The following is a 20,121-nucleotide window of genomic DNA, read 5'->3' on the forward strand; positions in this document are numbered from 1 at the left end:
TATGTTGTTTTTCTCCGTTTCATTTTTTTGTCATATTCTTTTATTTGGGACATATTTCTCTGTTTCCTCATTTTGTGTAGCTCTCCGTGTTTGTTTCTATGTGTTAGATAGATCAGCTATTTCTCCTGGTCTTGAAAGTACTGGCCTTATGTAGAAGAGATTCTGTTGTGCCCAGTAATGTAATGCCACTGATCACCAGAACCAGGCACTCCAGAAGTGTTCCCTGTGTGGGCTGCATATGCCCTACTGTTGTGGCTGAGCCATGATTGCTGTGGGCACACTGGTGGGTGGGGTTGGCCTTTAGACCAGCTGGCTGTAATAACCCACTGTCTGCTTTGGTACACTGGGAAGGGTTTGTTCCCATGTTGTTGAGAGGCATGGCTGTAGCCACCATAGGCTTGCTTGTGGTTGAGGCCAACACCCAGCCTTTCTGTCTGCAGTTAGTGTCTGTGAGAGCTACACGCATACCAAAGGGCAGCACTTGCTCACTGCACATCCAGCTAAGAGGCCTGGCTGCAGGAAATGCCAGAACACTGGTGTGTGAGGTTATCTCCCTCCCTGTTCAGGGCAGGAGTTACTTTGGTGGGCCACTGGTCCTGTCAGGGGCTGCCTGCCAGGTGTGCTTGGGAAAGAGCAACTTCAGAAGGGTGCCTGTCCTGGCAGATGGTTTGAAAGGGGCAGATTTACAGGAGAATGCTGGGGAAGGACATACTAACATGGTAGACACAGCATGTCAGAACTAGCTCCCACAGCATCTGGCTATCTAGGATGAGGGAGGGCAAGAAAAATGGCACCCACCAGCATTTTTGTTCCCAGAGAAGTTTCTTGCAGATCCCTGCCCCTCCAGCCTAAACAGTAAGATTAATCAATAGATCTCCTTATAGTATTTCCCAGGTGCTTTTCAGATTGCTGCTTCTGTGCTGTGTCTTCAGCCAAGTTATTTAGCATGCTGTCTCTTTAAGAGTGGGGATTTAGTTTCAGACATTATAGGGACTTGTCTTCCCAGTGCAGGTTCCTAGGGCTGAGGAGCATTGTGTGGAGTCTGATCTTTCTCCTCTGTGCTTACAATGGCCCTTCCATTTGTGATTAGTTACCCTGTGGTTTGGTTCCCGACCACATCTTTGCCCTTCCCCCCCTTTTGATGTGGCCTTTCCTCTATGTCTGGTTGTGGAAGATCTATTCTACCAGTTTTCAGAGTCAGTTGCAATAGTGTGTCAATGGGATGAGGTGAGTTCAGGATCCTCTGACTCTACCATCATCCCCCTCGGACTCTGAAGAGCCATTTATTATCTTCCCAGTATGAATATTCTGTTGTGAACTCTAACTGTGCTTTTTACCCTTTTACTTTAGGACTGATATACCCTCAATGTGAGATTGTTAATGTTGGCTAAGAAATGAGTGATCATTAAAGATATCCCTTCATTTGTGACACTGAGAGTCTTTTATGAAGTATGAATCCTCACATGTTCTGCAAGTGATGCTCTATGAGTAATAGATTTCCAGTGTTAACTTCACTAAATTGCTTCTGCAGCATGAAATACATGGTCTCCCCCAGTAAGATTCCTTCTTCCGGAAAACTCACATGGGAGAAAAAAACCTATGTTTGTAATCAATGTGAGAGAGCCTCAGTGGCCATTCATTCTTCAAGCACCATAAGTGAATTCATACTCATGGAGGGAAACCATAAAGTCTCTATAGGAAAGCCTTCAATTTATACTGTATCCTTAGCATCAGAAATGTTATACTGGAGAGACACCATGTAAATGAATGTGGAAGAACCTTCTTTCAGAGTGTGCATGTACGCAGACACCAGAGAATTAACACAGGGTGATAAACTATATAAATATAATGAATGTGGAGGAGATGTCAGCTAAAGAGCTCAGTTTTATTCACACCAAAGAACACATGGTAGAAAAACTCTATGTCGGAAATCCTTGTGGAACAGCCTCCATTGATAATTTGTCCTTTAAAAAACATTAGCAGATTCACATGGGAGAGCAGCCCCCTTTCTCTAATCACTGTGGCAGGACCTTTAGTTAAGCTCTAGCCTTGGTGTGCACAAGAAAACTCTGAATTCTAGTAACATGTAAAATAGGAAAGAATGTAGGAAAGACTTTACTGAGAGATAGGCACTTTAAAAACATACAGTTTCCAAAAGAGAGAGAGAGAGAGAGAGAGAGAGAGAGATGTATAATTTTTTAAATACTGAAAGACAGGGTATGGGGAGAAATCATAAGCCCTGGACTTGGGAGAAAAATTATAAAACATATATCCTAGAAATGTAAGCCTCCTAGTTTTACATTCTTATTCTATACCTGGGCAAAAAAAGGGGCTAGCCACATGGATTCTAGTTTATTTTTTATAAAAAAAAATTTTTAATGTTTATTTTTGAGAAAGAGAGACAGAGTGTGAGTGGGGGGAGGGGCTGAGAGAGAGGGAGATACAGAATCTGAAGCAGGCTCCAGGCTCTGAGTTGTCAGCACAGAGCTCGACCCAGGGCTCAAACTCATGAACGATGAGATCATGAGATCATGACCTGAGCTGAAGTTGGACACTAAACTGACTGAGCCACCCAGGTGTCCCATGGATTCTAGTTTAATAAAGACTGTTAGATAATAAACTAAAAGTTATACTGAGACTTTAAAATATTTCTGGTGGGTTAGATTTGTTGTCTAGTCTGTCACAGTTAATATTTAGTGTAATTTCATTGTGATTGAAGAATGTTGCCTGTTTGCATTTTACTTTTTGGAATTGATTGAGTTTGAGTTGATACCTTACTAAATGATTTATTTTTATAAATGTCTCATAATTATTTGGAAAAGAATAGGTCATCTTTGTTGGATGGGTATGAATTGCTCTGTCTTTCCATTTTGGTCTCTTTCTCCATCTCTTCCTCACACACACATAGTCTCACACACAGGCTCCCTTAATCCAAGCCACTATTACGTCTCATCTTGACTCCTACGGTAACACTTAACTAATCTCCCTGTCCAACATTTGACCCTCTGTACTCTACATGGTCAGAAGAATCCTTTTGAAAATGACTTATATAATGTCACTTCTCTGCTCAAAACCTTCATCTCACTCAAAATAAAATTCAAAGTGCCTAACAAGGCCTGTAATGACTTACACCATCTGGCCCCTGACGTCTCCTCTGACTTCTCCTACTTCGTTTCTCCTTTTGCTAACTGCTGTACTCACACTGGCCCCCTTGCCCTTCCTTCAACCTGCGAAGTATAGTCTCGCCCTTGGTGTTTTACTGTTCACTCCCTCCCTGCTACACTCTTCCCCAGACATGTTATAGGACATGCTCTCATTACTTCCAGGTCTCTACTAATGTGTTATTTAGGAGTCCTTCCTTTGCCAACCTGTCTAACCTTTGCTAACACCTACCTATCCCTTTATGCTGATTTAATTGTATTCATTGCTCTTAATCATCACACAGAACACTATATGTTTATATGTTATCTATATATTTATTTGTTATTTATTTAATATATTTGTGTATTGTCTGTCTCCTTTCACTGGAATACAAACTACATTGCTATATCCCCAGGTCCTAGAACACTGTATTTACTCAATAAATATTTGGTTAATGAATGTAACCCACTCTCATCTTTCTGTTTGCATACAGGTAAAATCTCTAACACCCTAATATGAGAGATACGTTGGGGCTTCTAATCATCCATTTTGCTTTGACCTTGCAGTCTCCAATTCAGGAACATACTCTCTGCTTCAGTACTGTAGGCTAACTACTACATTGATATTTGGAAGTATTGTTCTTGAAATCTGTCCCTGAGGTTAGCAGCACACTGGTTTCTGGATATATAGTCTTCATCATTCATACTATAAAGAAATAAAAGGCAATAAAGAAATAAAAGGCAGCTGAGATGTGTTCCCTAATATTAAAAATGGAGGGAAACAATGGCATGGTCCTGGTGGCATTATGGAGAAACATTGTATATGTTCTTTTCTCTTGGGGAATGTATCCCCAGGATATTTAGTAGACTTTCATTTAATCTTTTATTAAGGGTCTCTCTTGAGGGATAGAAGGTTCTGGATATCTGAACTCCCACTAGGTGGAGCACTTTCCACATCAAGGGGTTCTGGAAACCTTCCCTGAAGTCACTAACTCCTATAGTGATAAGTGAGCATTCATTCATGCCTTCTGATTTTGAGTGGGATAAATTGGACCTAAAAGGTGAGGTGTTTCAGCAATTGCAAATATATTCCCTACTTAAGCACAAAAGTCTATGAACACTAATTCCAATGAGTCCTGTATGAATTGTCCTTAAGTTAAGCTGCCTGTGTGGGTAGGACATTCTGCCAGAAGCAGAAGGCACAAATTTTCCAATTTTGGATCTGATACTTCTGCAATTGTAGGGGGGGAAAATCACTGTCTAGATTAGTTTTAAAATTTATGTCCCCATTCATATGTATGATGTTCTCAAAAGCAGGGAGATACTCACAGAGTAAGGCCAATTTTATCTTCTGACCTTGAACCTAGAAAACCACACATTACTTGTGAACTCACTACCCAAGTAACATTTTAAGGCTTGGAAGTAGGTCTAGTCCATCTGTTCAACTAGCTTTTGCCTTTCTTCTTTATCACTTGAAATGATGGAGGTAATGGAGATTTTCCTAGTGTCACACATTCCTCAGCCACAGCTAAATCCCCAAATGCTTAGCCATTTCTTCTCCAAGAGTACTGATGCCACCATTGAGTCCCAGACTGCCTTCACTCTCAATGGGAAATGATTTCCATGACCTGAGCTGAGAAATTCACATCTTTATGCTGATGTCTGATTCTTAATAGACATTGGAAAATTACAGTCTGGAAGAGTAGACCTGTTGTCCCTAATCCAGTTCACTGTGAAACAGGATGTTTAATGGGGTGTTAGTAGTAGTTTCTAGTGAAGCCAAAGTGACAAAGTAGAAAACAATAGGTGACAATTTCTCCCATGTTCTAAAATAAGTTATGAGACTATTTGCATATACCTTGCATAGGAGGTTTTCAACTTTTGGCTAACTGGTCAATTGTAAAAGAGGATAGAGAAGATGAAAGGAGATTGGAGAGAAAATGTCTTTGTAAAAAGTTGTTGAAATGCTATGGCATATCCCCACATTCAACATGACAGGGGAAGGGAAGTGCTTTTTCTCTAACCTTAACCTCAAATAGATTGAGGGAAGTTTCAAAGAGATCATTCAGATGCCTGAAAGAACCAAAGGACAAGAAATGGAAGTTTCTTACAGAAGCCCAGTAGAAGGCTGTGATTTTGAGAATAATCGCTTTCTCAAAGACATAAAAATACATGTTTCCTGTGGATGTATGCACAGAGAGTTGTGTGGGATTCTCTTATTAGTATTATTCCTAAGAGTACAACCTGGAGTTTTGGTAAAATTCCAAAAGAGATTTTCTCATGGGCTCAGACTGTTGAGAACCAAAATGTGCAATGGTGGTGATGGGGTTGGGGGTGTCATCATCATCAGCCCCCTGGAAACTACATCAAAAATTTCAGCAAGAGATTCCAACCAATGAATGTCCTTCATGGAACCCACAAAGCACACTGAAAAGTACAAGTCGGCATATAACATATACCAAGCTAAGAGAGAACTGAATCCAGCTTACAACTCTTTTCATTTAAGGAGCTATTCTCTGCTCCTTATTAATCTCTACAACCTTTCCAGCTTCAAAGAGTATTGGCATTCCAGTGAACTGGTGTGGGTAGAGAGAGAGTGGCTGGCTTCAAATGGGGCAACAGAGTAGAAGTAACTATGCCCATCTTTCTCCTTGAAATGTTTCCATCTAGAGCACACAGAAGGACTTTGTATTATCTAAAATTGAACAAATGAGAGATGGGATTTCCCTGAGATTTTATCCAAGGACAAAAAAAGACTTTCCGTCAAGAGTGAATTTTCAGATGCAGTCATGAAAAACAATTGCCTTATTTTGCCTTTTTATTCTGCCCTTTGAATATGCCACGTACATTTTATATATTTACATATATAATATATAAATATACATATATACTATAATACATATATATTATACATACATTATTCATTGTATATAATTTGTATGCACATTATATGTTACATGCATATGTATATACGTATATGTATCAACATTGTTCATTTTCTTATTTAAATCCTTTACATCCTGAATAGGTTTTGCTTTTATTTTCTGATACCTGAGATAGTAGTGTGAAATTCAGTGTGATTGTTGTTTTGTCAAGTTTCTTCTACACTAACAAGTTTTTCTTTCTATATTTTAAAGCTATATTGTTTGACCCAAAAGGTTTCTGTTATTTATTTTATCTTAGACCACTTTAATTTTTTTCAATCCTAATTTTTACATCAATGTTATAAACTCTGCTTGTTTTCTATTAATGTTTTCCTAATATGTTATTTTATATTACCTTATTTTCAAATTTATGTTATTTTGTAGGCTGTTGGGTTTGGATATACACACGCTTTGCCTAATCTGAGAATTAGTATTTAAATTACAGATATCTTTTGTTATTATTTCTGCCATCTTATTCTAGTTTATTTCCCTGGTAGTAAAAACTACCCTTAAGTTTTTAAATTAAAAAATAGAATTTGAGAGAGAGAGAGAATGCAAATGGAGGAGAGGGGCAGAGGGAAAGAGAGAGAGAATCTTAAACAGGCTCCACTCTCATTGCAGAGCCTGACATGGGCTTCCCTTAAATTTTTAATAGACATATTTAAACATATATTTTGCTATCAGTGAACACATCTAATCAGTAACCTCTCCTGTGAATGAGCAAACATTTACTAAATTTTTTAGGTATTTATTTTTCCTCTCTATTTACTTTCACATTTTGTAGCAATTGTTCATAATTTTAATTGCAGTATATTATACTATGTATTTGCGTTATGAATCCTTATGTAATAAAAACAGTATATTTCACAGGTACAATATAAATAATTATTTGGAATTAAATAAATGTTTTCCTTATATCTTAGGTTACCTGTCTTTTATCTCTTGTATTTTTGTTTTGTTTTGTTATTTTGATATATATCAGCAAGAAAAACTATTAAATGCCCATGAATCATAATATTTTGAGGTTTTAAGTACCTTATGAATATAAAAATGAATTCAAAATACTGGTCATAAGATTTGAAGTTTGCATTCCTCATTCCTCATATCTTAGAGATATTGCTGTTTTTTTCTAAAATTTCATGTTTTAGGTTAAAATCATAGGGGCGCCTGGTTGGCTCAGTCCCTTAAGTGGCCTACTTCACCTCAGGTCATGATCTCACAGTTTATGAGCTCGAGCCCCATGTGAGGCTCTGTGCTGACAGCTTACAGCCTGAAGCCAGTTTCAGATTCTGTGTCTCCCTCTCTCTCTCTGCCTGTCCTCTGCTTGTGCTCACTCTTGCTCACTCTCTCTCTCAAAAATAAATAAGTAAACATTTTTTTAAAAGCGTAACATAAGATTTTTTTTTTTTTTTTGCTTATGGAAAGAACATTTTTCTATATGGTTTTAATGATTTTTTTCTTTTTTCAGTTCTTAATTTTGTTGGTCTATGTGTTTTCTTTTTTTTTTAATATTGGCCTTTATATTTTCTTTGATTATTTCTTCTCCATTTTCTCTGTTGTCTCTCTCGGGAATGGCCATTTTGCTGGTTATCGGACATCTTAAATCAGTTCTCCATATCTCATAGCTTTTCTCTCAAATTTTTGCCTTTCCTTTTATGTTGTGTTCTGACAATTTCTTATTTCGCCTTTCCCCGTCCCTAACTTAATCTTTTCATTTGCTCTTTTTCTCTATTCCCTTCCAGCCTTAGCCATTATTTTATTCAGTCTTCTTGTTGATTCTTTAAAAATGATGATCACGATTACTTTTTGAGAATTCTAATTGGATATGTTTGGTCATTGTTATTATAAAGGATGGAATGTAGGTAGACCTTTTCTAGTTGCTAGACTGGGCTTATTTATCTCTAGAGGCCTAGGATAGTACATGTATTATGATTAGAGAATCGCTGGCTGTCATGCTTTGGATGGAAAGTATTTGGTCAAATGGATTCTAGTATGAAATGCTCTGCATAGTTGAATTTCACCATTCATGAAGAAATCTAAAAGTTGCCTGGAGCATGACTCCATTTTTGACTTAGTTTCTGGCACCCAGAGTATGACTCTCTGGTGGCAGATTGTTCTATTGTTAAAACAGAGAGCTGGCTGTTCTTTCATTTTTAGCTGGTTTGAACTCTGAAGCCAGCAATTCTGAGAGCAGGGGAATTAAACAGATTTGTACAGCCTTTTTATTAATGGGTCCACTGATTGCCCCCAGTTCCTACTGCTTCATCTTATATTTGTAACAAGGGTCTTCTTAAAACACTCACTTGTTAGCAGTTCTGTTTTTTAAACTATTGTGATTTCTTAAATTTTGCTTGGCTTTTCCACCAATCTCATAACATATATATGTTATTTTTCAGAATTTCTCCAATATTTGATTTGATAGGCATTCTTTCTCATTCATCATTAGTATACTGGATTTATTCTTACTTTTATTTATATTTTAACATTTTAGTGGAATTTGGAAAGAACAAAAATATACAGATGCCCTTCGGGTTTTAATAACTCAGATTATTGGATTTAGATATCTGATTATTAAACAGCAGGTACCTCTTTATATTAATGTAAGATGTCTTGTAATATTTACAGAATAATCATTTGAAACAGTTGTGATTCTGATATCCAGTTCTCTGAACTATTTTACTTGCAGATAGTAGAAGTAAGATGTTTTGTTATTTATGACTTCTCCTTCTCACATTTGTTAACTTTTACTGAGGAGATACATTGAAAATCTGCCAAGATAACACATTCAGAAGCAGAAATACTCAGGAAGAATATCAGCTGCATTGCCTTTGCTTCCTGAATTCCAGATCAAAACATTCAGTCAGATGCTTTCCTCCTACTCAAACAAAGGAGATTGCCAGGGTGTAGAAGGGGAAAGAATCAATGTTCTTTTGCTACTACTAGCAAATAATGGCAATGACTCCTCCTCATATTTGCATCTTATAACTTATTAAAACAAGTAAGCATTAAAGATATGATTTAAGGTGGGAATTCTACTGGAAAATGGTCATAGCATAGCATCCTAAACACAGTTATTCTGTTATCAAGCAGTTGTGTTTGGAGGCAATCGTATCTGCAAAGCTTGTTTTCAAATCATTCCCAAGTGGTAGCTCTTCCTTTCTGAGGTACTTAATGGATCAGGATCATGGACTCTTATTGATAAGCAGGTATTTTCCACCTTAAACTTTTCCCTTAAATAATAGAAGGATCTTTTATTCCCTTGCTCTACAAAAACATGACCATTTAGGGACTTGTTATCTATTAAAGAAGAAAGAAAAACAAATGTGCACTGGGTAATTTCTAAAATAAGTCATTCTTCCTGGGAGAGACTCCCAGCCATGCAACCTTCAGAATGAAAACAAAAATGAATGAATGATTTAGCAGTAATATTGTTTTCAATTTTGATGTGAGTTAAAAAGTGAAAGTTATTCAGAATATTCTTTCATTCAAATTAATCTTCCCTGGATCCTTCATACATTATTCAGAATGCTGTGGTAGAATGACCAATTCCACATGAATGCTGGATGGTTTATTTTCTTCTAAATAGAGCCTCTGCCAGCTGCATGAATAACCATAACTCAATGACAATTTTTTTTAAATGTAAAATATTTTTTAAAAATATTATTCCTATTCCTTTTTAGTAACTACTTTTATTGCCATGCTGGTTTCTAAGTGACTAAATAACAGCATAGATTTATCAAAGAAAGAATTGCCACTCTTCTAGTATTTTTGGACTAGATGATTAATTTTAAAATAGTTCATATTTTGTAAACAAGGCGTAATCATGGCTATCTGCGTCTCTCAGGAGTATTTGAAATATTAATTGATGATGAAAGAGAGAGAGGTGACAAAGTAGTCACAGTGGAAAGCTGCCTACCTGTGGAGTCAGGGGCTCATTGTGTTCAGTCTGGGTGGGGCTCAGAAATGTACACTTTTAGTATTATTTAGAGATGCAGATATAAGAATTGTACTTTGAGAAACATTAAAGCACAGCGCTCTTCAAACTTAAATGGGAAAAAAGAATCAACTAAGTTCAGATTCAGTAGGTTCTGGGTTTTCCCTGAGATTCTAAATTTCTCGAAGAGCTCCCAGATAATGCCAGTGCTGCTGATTCAGAAAAATACCCTGAGTAGCACAAGGTGTCGAGACTGGGCTTCAGCTTCACAAATCCAAAATCTCAATTTTGTCAATTCACAGAATTTGATCATGAAAAGACAACACACAACAACCAAAGAGATAAGAGGCTGATGTATAAGCCAAATTACCAGCTTAATGATTGCCCTGGTTCTTAACCCTGAGTACTGTGAGATTCACATATAGATTGTCAATATATACAGAATTGACCCCAATTCCAGAGAATTCTGATTTAATCAGTCTGCAGTGGTAGTGACATCCATAGTTAAAACTTCGCAGGTGATTCTGATATTCAGCCACATTGAGGACCGTTGATTTACATTGCAAAATAGATCAGATGCCAATGTCAATTGATCACCATGCTCCTTCCTGAAGATATGTCTACATGGGGAGCCAATATGAAGTTGGTGGCTCACCTGAGGAAGTAGAAATCACAAAAGAAGGGGTTAAATAACCAAGCGGCTAACCTCATCAAGTCTGTTAGGTATCCTTTCATGAAAGGATACACCTGAGAGGGTGTAGTGTACAGGTAGACCCCTTTGGTGCCCTTCTTCATTTCCTATATTCTTGCATTCTGAGTTCCCACTGTCTGTATACGAAGGCAGACTATCCCACCTCTGGTATTCTTCTTCATTCTTGGAAACATATTTTTAGTATTAGCTCACGCAAGACTTATACTTTGTTTATTTCTGTTTACTGAATCATGTATTTCCAGCTCCCCAAAATTCTTAGTCCTCTTGATTAAAAGTGGACATTTCAACATCACCCCCATGGTTCACTTCATAGTTCATGCCTTAGGGTAGATTTTCTTTGTATATGACATGTATTTTCTGTTATATTTCCCACTTTTTGGGTTTCTTCTTTGACACACACCTGCTGACTTTGTATTTCCTAAATCTTTTGTTCAGAATCAATTAGATGAATACATGAAATGCACAGTATATATTCTGCTAATTTTCACCAAGTTGATGCAATAGCTGTAATATTTGAAGACAAAACTGAAATGAGATTGAGTAGAATGTATTTTAGTTTAGGGTCATAGAACAGTACTACATTTTTCTGTCATTTAGAAAAAGTGTTTAACATAAAACTGAAATGATATGTACAAAGGCATGTTCTTACAAAGGCACTTCAACCAGAGCACTGGACAAGTGCTGGTGGAGCATTTGACTTTTTATTTTAAGTGGGAAAATGGCTGACCAAGAATTATTCTTTTTGGGAGGGGGTAAACTTTTACTACCATTAAACTCAATGGAAGTTTTAACAACGTATCATTTTGAAGACATATAAAAGGAAAGAGGTAGTAATCAGAATTTCTTTGTGAAGTTCTGTCAGACTAATTGAATTTTCCTCTCTGTCAGAATGATAGGACTGATATATCAGGTGAAGTAACAGCTGTAATTTACCTTGACTTTAAATGAGCTTCAGCTTCTACTTGTTTGGCATACAAATTACAGATTTTTAAAAATAAAAATAATCTAGACTAGAATCTTGCATGGTTGGAGTTTTACTTATCCATACCAGATACTTATCCAAAATTACCTAAGATTTTTTATCTATGTGATATATTTGTATATACTTGACACACAATTGCAGATGAACCACTGTTATATAGTAATAACAGGCATATTATGTGTGGGTGTGTATGTGTGTAAATCACAGACAAAGCCAAGAATCTGCTAGTGGAATATTAACTTGGCTTGAGATACCAGTCCTGACTTTCTAAAGAAGCCATAACATATGGCAATAGAGCCCAGAAATGGATAGTGTATTAATCAGTTTTCCCCAGAGAACAGAGCCAATAGTACACACGTATGATGGAGTGATGGGATTCTTATTTTGCTCCCCTATCTTGAAACCCTTCAAAGTCAACAAAACTAAAATATTTAGATTCTCAGAAAGTGGGGTGAAGCCCGAATCTGGCCTGGAGAGTGGCAGGTATTCTCTATATGTATGTTACATTTGTTGTTTTTAACAGAGTAAAGATATGTATATTAAGAAATTGGCTCATGTGATGATTATGGAGGCTGAAAAGTCCCGTGATCTATCTTCAAGCAAAAGATCCAGGAAAGGCAGTGGGGTAGTTCAGTCCATTTCTGAAGACCTGAAAAGCAGGAGAGAAGAGGCCATAAGTCCCAGTCAGAAGGCAGAAGACTTAACAGCACAGCTCAAGCAGTCAAGCTGAGGAAGGGAATTCTCCCTTCCTCCACCATGTTGTTCTACTCAGGTTCTCAGTGGATTGAATGATGCCCACCAGTATCAGGGAGAGCAATCTGCTTTACTCAGTCCAGATTCCAATGCTAATTTCACCTGGAAATATTCTCACAGACACACCCAGAAATAATGTTTAGCCAAATATCTGGGCACCCCATGACCCAGTCAAGTTGACACATCAAATTGACTGTCACATATAGCTACATCCATCCCAGCCCTCCCCAAGGTCTTTCCATTACCTGCTACGCTGTGGAAGACCTAAAATCAACATCATCATTGCACAAAGAAAAAAAAAAAAAGAAACAAAAGAAACAAAAAGGAAGTTAGGGAGCTATATGGAAGGAAAAACACCTTAAAAGTTCAGAAACCAAACCAATTTCTCAAACGCAATTCATACAGCAGAGAGATGTGGTTCAGACTTAGGCATCATGTAAATACCATCTGCTTATTTAAGTGTCAACCTTGTTCTCCTGGAAAACTGAATATGCAAAGAGAGGAAAGCAATGTTAGAAATAATAACCCCTTTGAATAGGATTTTATAGTAATAAACAAAAGTCCTGTTACCTCATTTGCTACTCAGAACATCTCTTTAGATGGCAGTTGCAGGACGCTAGGGTGGCTCAGTCGGTTGAGAGTCCCACTTCGGCTCGGGTCATGATCGGCTCGGATTCATGAGTTTGAGCCCCATGTCAGGTTCTTGTTGCTAACAGCTCAGAGACTAGGTTCTACTTCAGATTCTGTGTCTCCCTCTCTCTCTGCCCCTCCCCTGTTTGTACTCTGTCCCTGTCTCAAAAATAAACATTAAAGAAAATTTAAAAAAATAAAGTGAGATGGCAGTTAGTACTGTAATACCAGGTTTTCATATAACAAAATCAGAGTATTTAAATGATAGTTTTTAGCACCCACCCCCGAGGATCCAGAAGCACATACAGAGGCCTGCAGTTTGTACCTCTCTAAAACCAAACAAAGAACAACAAGTCAGAGAAATCTCCCTTTGGAGAACATGTTTCAAAAATACCAATCCCTTATTTCAATTTATTAACACCATGCAAGAATTTAATGTATCTAAGTTCAACATTTGCAAATTGAAACATCCCCCATGGGTTTCCATGCATGGTACATTCCATAGTTTTTCTATACCCTATTAATCCCCTAGATTGAGAACACCTAAAACATATGCTCATATATTAGACCTCTCAGAATGATAACATTAACCTTTAGGGAAAATTCTAACTGAATCAAGGTTAGCTTTCAGTGTTTTCCCAGATTTATATGCAAGTTTCACTAAATTTAGAAAAAACATACATAATATCATTTGGAAGATGAGGCAAGTTCCTTATTTTTTTTATTTGTATAAAATACATGTATTTGTTCATTTTGGTGGGCCTTAAGAAAGCAGAGTAAAAATGCCACTGCTCCTTCTTCTTAAAGCAGAATTCAGTTCTTTATTCTTAATGGATCACTCTAAATGGTATACTCTTAATATCTGTAGAATCATAGAATACCACATGTCACATTCCCTTAAAACTGTGGTCCAGCCAAACATCTATGATCACCTGATTTATGACAGAGAGACCAGACAGTATAATAGAGAAAATTTGGTCTTTTCAATAAATTGTGAAATGAATCTCACCTCGAATTCATACCATGCATATAAATCAACCATAGATAATTTCAGATTACATCTGGTATAAATTCAGCAATATCTGGTAAATAAAACAATAAAACTTGCAGAAGAAAACATTAAAAAAAATCTTCATAGAGTAGGCAAGGATTTCTTAAATAGGAATCAAAAAGTACCAATAATTAAAGAATAAAAAAAAGATAAATAGGACCATATTAAAATGGTTCATCAAAATGCACCACAAGGAAAGTGAAAAGGCAAGGTACAGACTGGGAGACGGCTCTGTATTTGAGCTATGGGCTATAGTTTGCTAACCCCTAGTCTAGAAAATGTAAATAAATGAAAAGAAGGCTAAGAGACAGAAACATTTTTGTGAAAGAAAGAAGACATTTCGGTAGTAAACCACTGGAAGAGAATCAGACTTCAGAAGGACTGAGTCATCAAATATAAGTCCAATGGAAAAAAAACTCACAAAATGTCTAAGGTTACCAATTTTATGTCCAGTCTGTTTATGGTTGGAAAGTAGCATTTTCCCCCTCAAATGAATATCATATCTGCAAAGGACAGGGCATATCTTAAGAAATCAGCATTGCAAAATTCAGGGTTAAGTTGTTTTGTTAGAATATGTAATACTTGTGTTTTCATTTATTTGAGAAACTTCACTTACTCAACTGACTTTTTTTTTCTTGGAATGCAAAATGCAGATCCTGATGGAATTCCTGATGTGCACACTTTTGATGGTGACAAGACAAAATGTCAGTTTTACATCCACTTATGAAGGGTCCCCACAGCAATATCTCAGTTCATAGAGATTATTATAAAAGGCATAATGACTTCAGGTATATTTCTAGGGATTTTTAAATACTTTGCTTCATCAAGGATATAAGTATATTAGTTAAGATGGTTTTCACTATAAAGAAAAGAAAATTCAATTCAAATCAGCTTAAATATTGAGAGTTCTGGAGGGGTGTCTATTAACTGAATAAATTCACAGGTGGTTCAGGAAGCAAGTTCATTTCTCTGTTCTGTAGCTCTGCCTCCTCTGTGTGTTGGTTTCATCATCAGTCTCTTTATAAAATGCTTTATAAATTTGTTCCACATTTATAAGCAGATCAAAGGCAGACAGAGTGGCTTTCAAAATTTGGCCCATAATTGAAGTTGCTATCCCAGGAGCCATTATCAAACCTGCCCTTACATGTCTTTGGTCTGAAATCGATTATTCACCTATTTCTTGGGCAAATCTTTATCACCAGGGGAATGACCCTGGTGTCAGCTGCCCATCTTGAATGAATCACTGAGCACTGGGGTTACCTTGAGTAACTTAGTCCACTGCTTCTCAAAGTGTGGTCCCCTAACTAGCAGGGTCAGTATCACCAGAGAATTTGTAGAAATGTAATTTCTAGGGCCTCATTCTAGACCAACAAATTTGAAGCTCTGAGGGAGTACCCAGCAATCTGTATTTTATTGAGCCCTCCAGAAGAGTCTGTACACACTAAAACTTGAGAACCACTGTTTTTGACTAATCAGAAGCTTATCTAGAGCTGGAGTCAAAGCATCAAACTACACAGCTACTAATTAATTGAAGAGATGTGAAGTGCATTATAGATACAGCCATAAAGTCAACCACACACAAAGCATATAAAGTATACTTATTTGATAGGGAACAATTTAAAAAGCATTATGTGTAGTCAATTATTAAAGTTGTAAAATGTCATTTCTTGGAGTATATGTTAAATGAGATACATTTTTATTTGAGTGGTTGATTTTTCATACTTTGGATTGTGCTCCTTAAAGGTGATTATAGAAGTTGCTTTATTTAATCATGACCAATTTTTTAAAAAAATATATTAGATTTAGTAGAGAGAATAAAATAGAAAATAGAGTGCAGCAGTGTGAAATTTTTATTCAAATGGATATCTGCATGTGTAAATACATGTGTGCTACTAGGTTGTGATATAAGATATTTAGCAACTAGGTGTCTGGGGGCAAATTGCTCTGGCTTATAGGTTGTCAGTTGCATAGTGTAAATATTATACCTCTCCACTGCCCCATAGCAGATGTCAGGCTACCAGTGTGGCTCCACTTGTCTGTGGATGCACAATGCATGCCACTGTAATGTATTTTAACCCTAAAAATAAGTATAAATAGCCTCAAGCATATAGTAAAATGTAATAATTAGAAATTGTTAGGTTTTGAGCATTTATTGCCTTTATTTTTAAGCATTTGATTTTAAATTATATAATTTAATGTTTAATAATGGCCATCTTTAACAACTGTTTCACAGTGTTCCCAAAAAGTTAATAATCAGCTCTTGTGAGCTGGTAGAAGCCAGCTCAAATACAAGTAGGCTGTGCCAGAAAGTTTCAGAGCTAGTGGCTTAGGCCATTCCCCATGCTTTCTGCTGACTCAAATGTTGAGGGAAAATGGCCAATGTAATAAGCCATTTCAAAACCTTTATCCTGTCTCTGGACTACCTAAACTTCTCTATTAAAATAAGGAAATCTGATTTCCATCCACTCCTCTTTTCCATAATCATATTATTTTATCCCTAAAAATTGGCAACTGTATCCATCTTCAAACTAATATACCTGATGAATTGGATTTGGGCACTGAAGGGAAGAGAGGAGTTGAAAACCATCTGATATCCAAAGATTGGTATAATTTTGTGTCATTAACTTCAATGAGGAGACAGAAATAATAATAATTTAAGTGCAGTTGACTGGATCATGTTTACCATTCAAAGGATTCCTTCAATAGAAGCTTTTCTCACAATAAGCTTTATCACATAATGATATGTTAAGAAAAATAAACAAGGGCACCTGGGTGGCTCAGTCAGTTAAGTGTCTGACTTTGGCTCAGGTCATGATCTCATGGTTCGTGAGTTTGAACCCTGCATCGGGCTCACTGCTGACAGTGCAGAGCCTGCTTGGGATTTTTGCCTGCTTGGGATTTGCTCTCTCCCTCTCTCTCTTTGTCCCTCTCCTGCTCACATGCTCTCTTTCTCTCAAATATAAATAAATATTAAAAAAAAGAAAAACAAATAACTAATGAAATCCATTCTGCCTACATATTGTCTCTAATATTTCATGAGAAGGTATCAAAGGAAGTACCTTATGCAGGGAACAAAATTTCAAATATAACAACAAGATAATTGCCATATAATTTTTTTCTCTGGCACTTTTCCTCAGAGTTTTTTGAGCATGTTAATAATAAAATGAATGCAAATTTATTTATGAATGATGTTTAATTTCCACTTAAGCTGGTGGAAAACATCATAAGCCTTTCCCTCAAGGCACAACTTAAGTCCTATCTTCTTTGCAAAATCATTCTTAATGACTTGCTCCAGTTTATTTACTTTTTATTTTTCTGATATCTATTATACATATTTTGTTGTGGCAAAATTAGAAAGCTATTGTTCTCTCAATAACATCTTACCTTCATTAAATTTTAAGATCTATAGCAACAGAATATTTTGCTTTATTTTTGTCCTCTCTAACCTCTACCAGCATCAGGAACATAGTAGTATTCAGTGCCTTTTAAAGTCTATTAGAAAGAAGTGTAAGGTTCTGTACATGAGCCTACACAGTCAGCTCCCCCTAATAATATTAATAATATATTAGTATAATTATTTAGTGTTTAATAATGCTAGCACTATTCTAAGTAATTTACATGGATTATTCATATAATTCTTACCACAAACTTTAGGTAGTAGAAAGAAGGTTATCTCCTGATCATATAGTTTAAGGACCAGCATCCAGGAAGTTTGGGTCTAAAATCTGCACCCATAATCATTCTCTCTACCATCTCACATACAGATATGATCAAGTGATAGCAGCATGTTTCAGAAGTTTACCGACAAAAATCCCAACACTGATGGAGTTCAGTGCTTTTAAGATTTTGTACAAATGGAATTTAGAGTTTTGGAAGTTCTCTAAGTGTAACCCAGTAAATGATGTGAATATGGCAAGTGTGAGACCAAATACATGAGGAAATATGAGAATAAACTCAATGTGATTTGAGCTCCTTAGAAAGTAAAAACAAAACAAGACACTTATGGTCTGTTGGAGTTCAACACTGATGGAGTTCAGTGCTTTTAAGATTTTGTACAAATGGAATTTAGAGTTTTGGAAGTTCTCTAAGTGTAACCCAGTAAATGATGTGAAAATGTCAAGTGTGAGACCAAATACATGAGGAAATATGAGAATAAACTCAATGTGATTTGAGCTCCTTAGAAAGTAAAAACAAAACAAGACACTTATGGTCATTCATTAAAAATTTACTGGGAAGACAGGAAGCAGGAAGATTAGATGTGACATTTTAGAACCACAGTTCACATCTTTTGTAAGGCTTAACCCAGAGGACCTGCAAGAGCTAAGGCAAGCTGAGCTTTGGGTTGGGCCATCCTTTCAAGGCTCTGCCTTACTCAGGTCCAAGAAACTTAAGTATTCCATCTCTAATCTTTAATTTCTAAGAAAAGTCCAACTAAAAGAGGCTTTCTGAAACACAGTCTGCTTAAATGATTTATATGAGGAATTCAATACTAATAACCAAAACCAAGAGTCCTGTGTGATTTTTTTTAAAGGATATCTTTTTATTTAAAATGATGATTTGGAAATCCTAAAGGATCAGGGTGATAATCATATGCACTATTCCACTGCTTCAGCTATTTCTTAAAGGAGATAACCTGAAAATAAAGACAACAGAAATGCAAGTTTGGGGCCTCAATTAAGTCATCAGTCTTCTTTATATTATTTAGAATGGACTAATTTTTTACTTGTAAGAAGTTAAAATTATTGTTTCCTGTCAAAGATTTTATTTGGTCATTTGAAAGTTCTATGACATTCCAAATAAGAAAAAAAATACAATCCAGCCTCTTTCTGGATAAAATGTATATTTCTGGAAAAATATATTTTGAGTTCTAATAGTGTCCAGTACTTATCTGTTCAGTAGAATCAGAACTCATGCAATATAAAATAGAGTAGGGCAACACTGCCTGAGAGCAGTAGGGGCTGAAGTCAGATAATCTTAAATTAGAAGCTCAGCTTTTCTTATTGGTTGGATGACCTTAAGTTACCTAATTTTTCCTAAGCCCCACTTCCAAATCTCTGACATGGATATGAATGGAAATATTGACTCAGGGGATCATTGCAAGAAATAGATGATCCAATAGACATGAGGTGCTGAGTGAAATAAATGGAAATTACAATGATATAACGTAAAGTCAACACTTTGCTTTTCATTCATGTATTATTCATAGCATAATTGATCACAAGAACATTTTTCAAATTTGTATTGGCATTGTGGTCCATTTTGTTCAATTCTTTATGTGTTGACATAAATAAGATACTATTTCAAAGTATTGCAGTTTTTCATAGGGAGGGTCTTATAAGCATAGATAGATAGATAGATGGTAGGTAGGTAGGTAAGTAGATATATACTTAGTAATTTCCAGACAACATATTGCCACAGTTATTTAGGAGGTACCTGCTAACTACTCTATTTTTGTCCTTTGTATGAATCTAAGATTTTCTTTCCATTCTGGAATATGAAGAGAAAAATATTTAAGAAACAGTCAAGTATTAAGAAAGGGGAAGATATTTAAGAAAAATCAGTCTCTTGAACTTTGGGTTTGTGTATGTTTTTGATGTGGGATAAAGTATTTGTTCATAACAAGATCAAAGATCTGTCTATTCAAATGTGCTTCAAAAATAACTCCAAAGAGCAAATATACATTATTTTTAATTATCTAAGACATTGCCCAGTAATTGAGATTACAGTATAAAAGAGAATAGCAGCAGGTGATAAAAAATAATTTCATATTACCTAAAGGGAAAGTTGACAATTCAATGAAGATGTTGACTGGATTTTTCTCCCTCCTTTCACTGAGGTTATTTCTTTCCATCTCCAAGGGCCTTTCTCACAATAACCTTTCTTAAAAAAAAAAAAAAAAAAAAAAAGCTCAATGACATTGCCTGCAGAAATCATCTGCTGCTTCTAAAGTCAGTCATAGGTTTTTTGCTTCAAGGCAAGAAAACACGTTGCTCTC

The 20,121-nt window shown here is 36.1% G+C and overlaps 1 pseudogene; it reads left to right on the forward strand.

Moving 5' to 3' along the window:
* The first annotated feature begins 377 nt into the window (after nt 1–377).
* LOC122240804 overlaps nt 378–20,121 on the forward strand; it is a 48,108-nt pseudogene continuing 28,364 nt past the window's right edge.

This window comes from Panthera tigris, chromosome C1 (assembly GCF_018350195.1).
Source record: "Panthera tigris isolate Pti1 chromosome C1, P.tigris_Pti1_mat1.1, whole genome shotgun sequence".
Classification (NCBI taxonomy): Eukaryota; Metazoa; Chordata; class Mammalia; order Carnivora; family Felidae; genus Panthera; species Panthera tigris.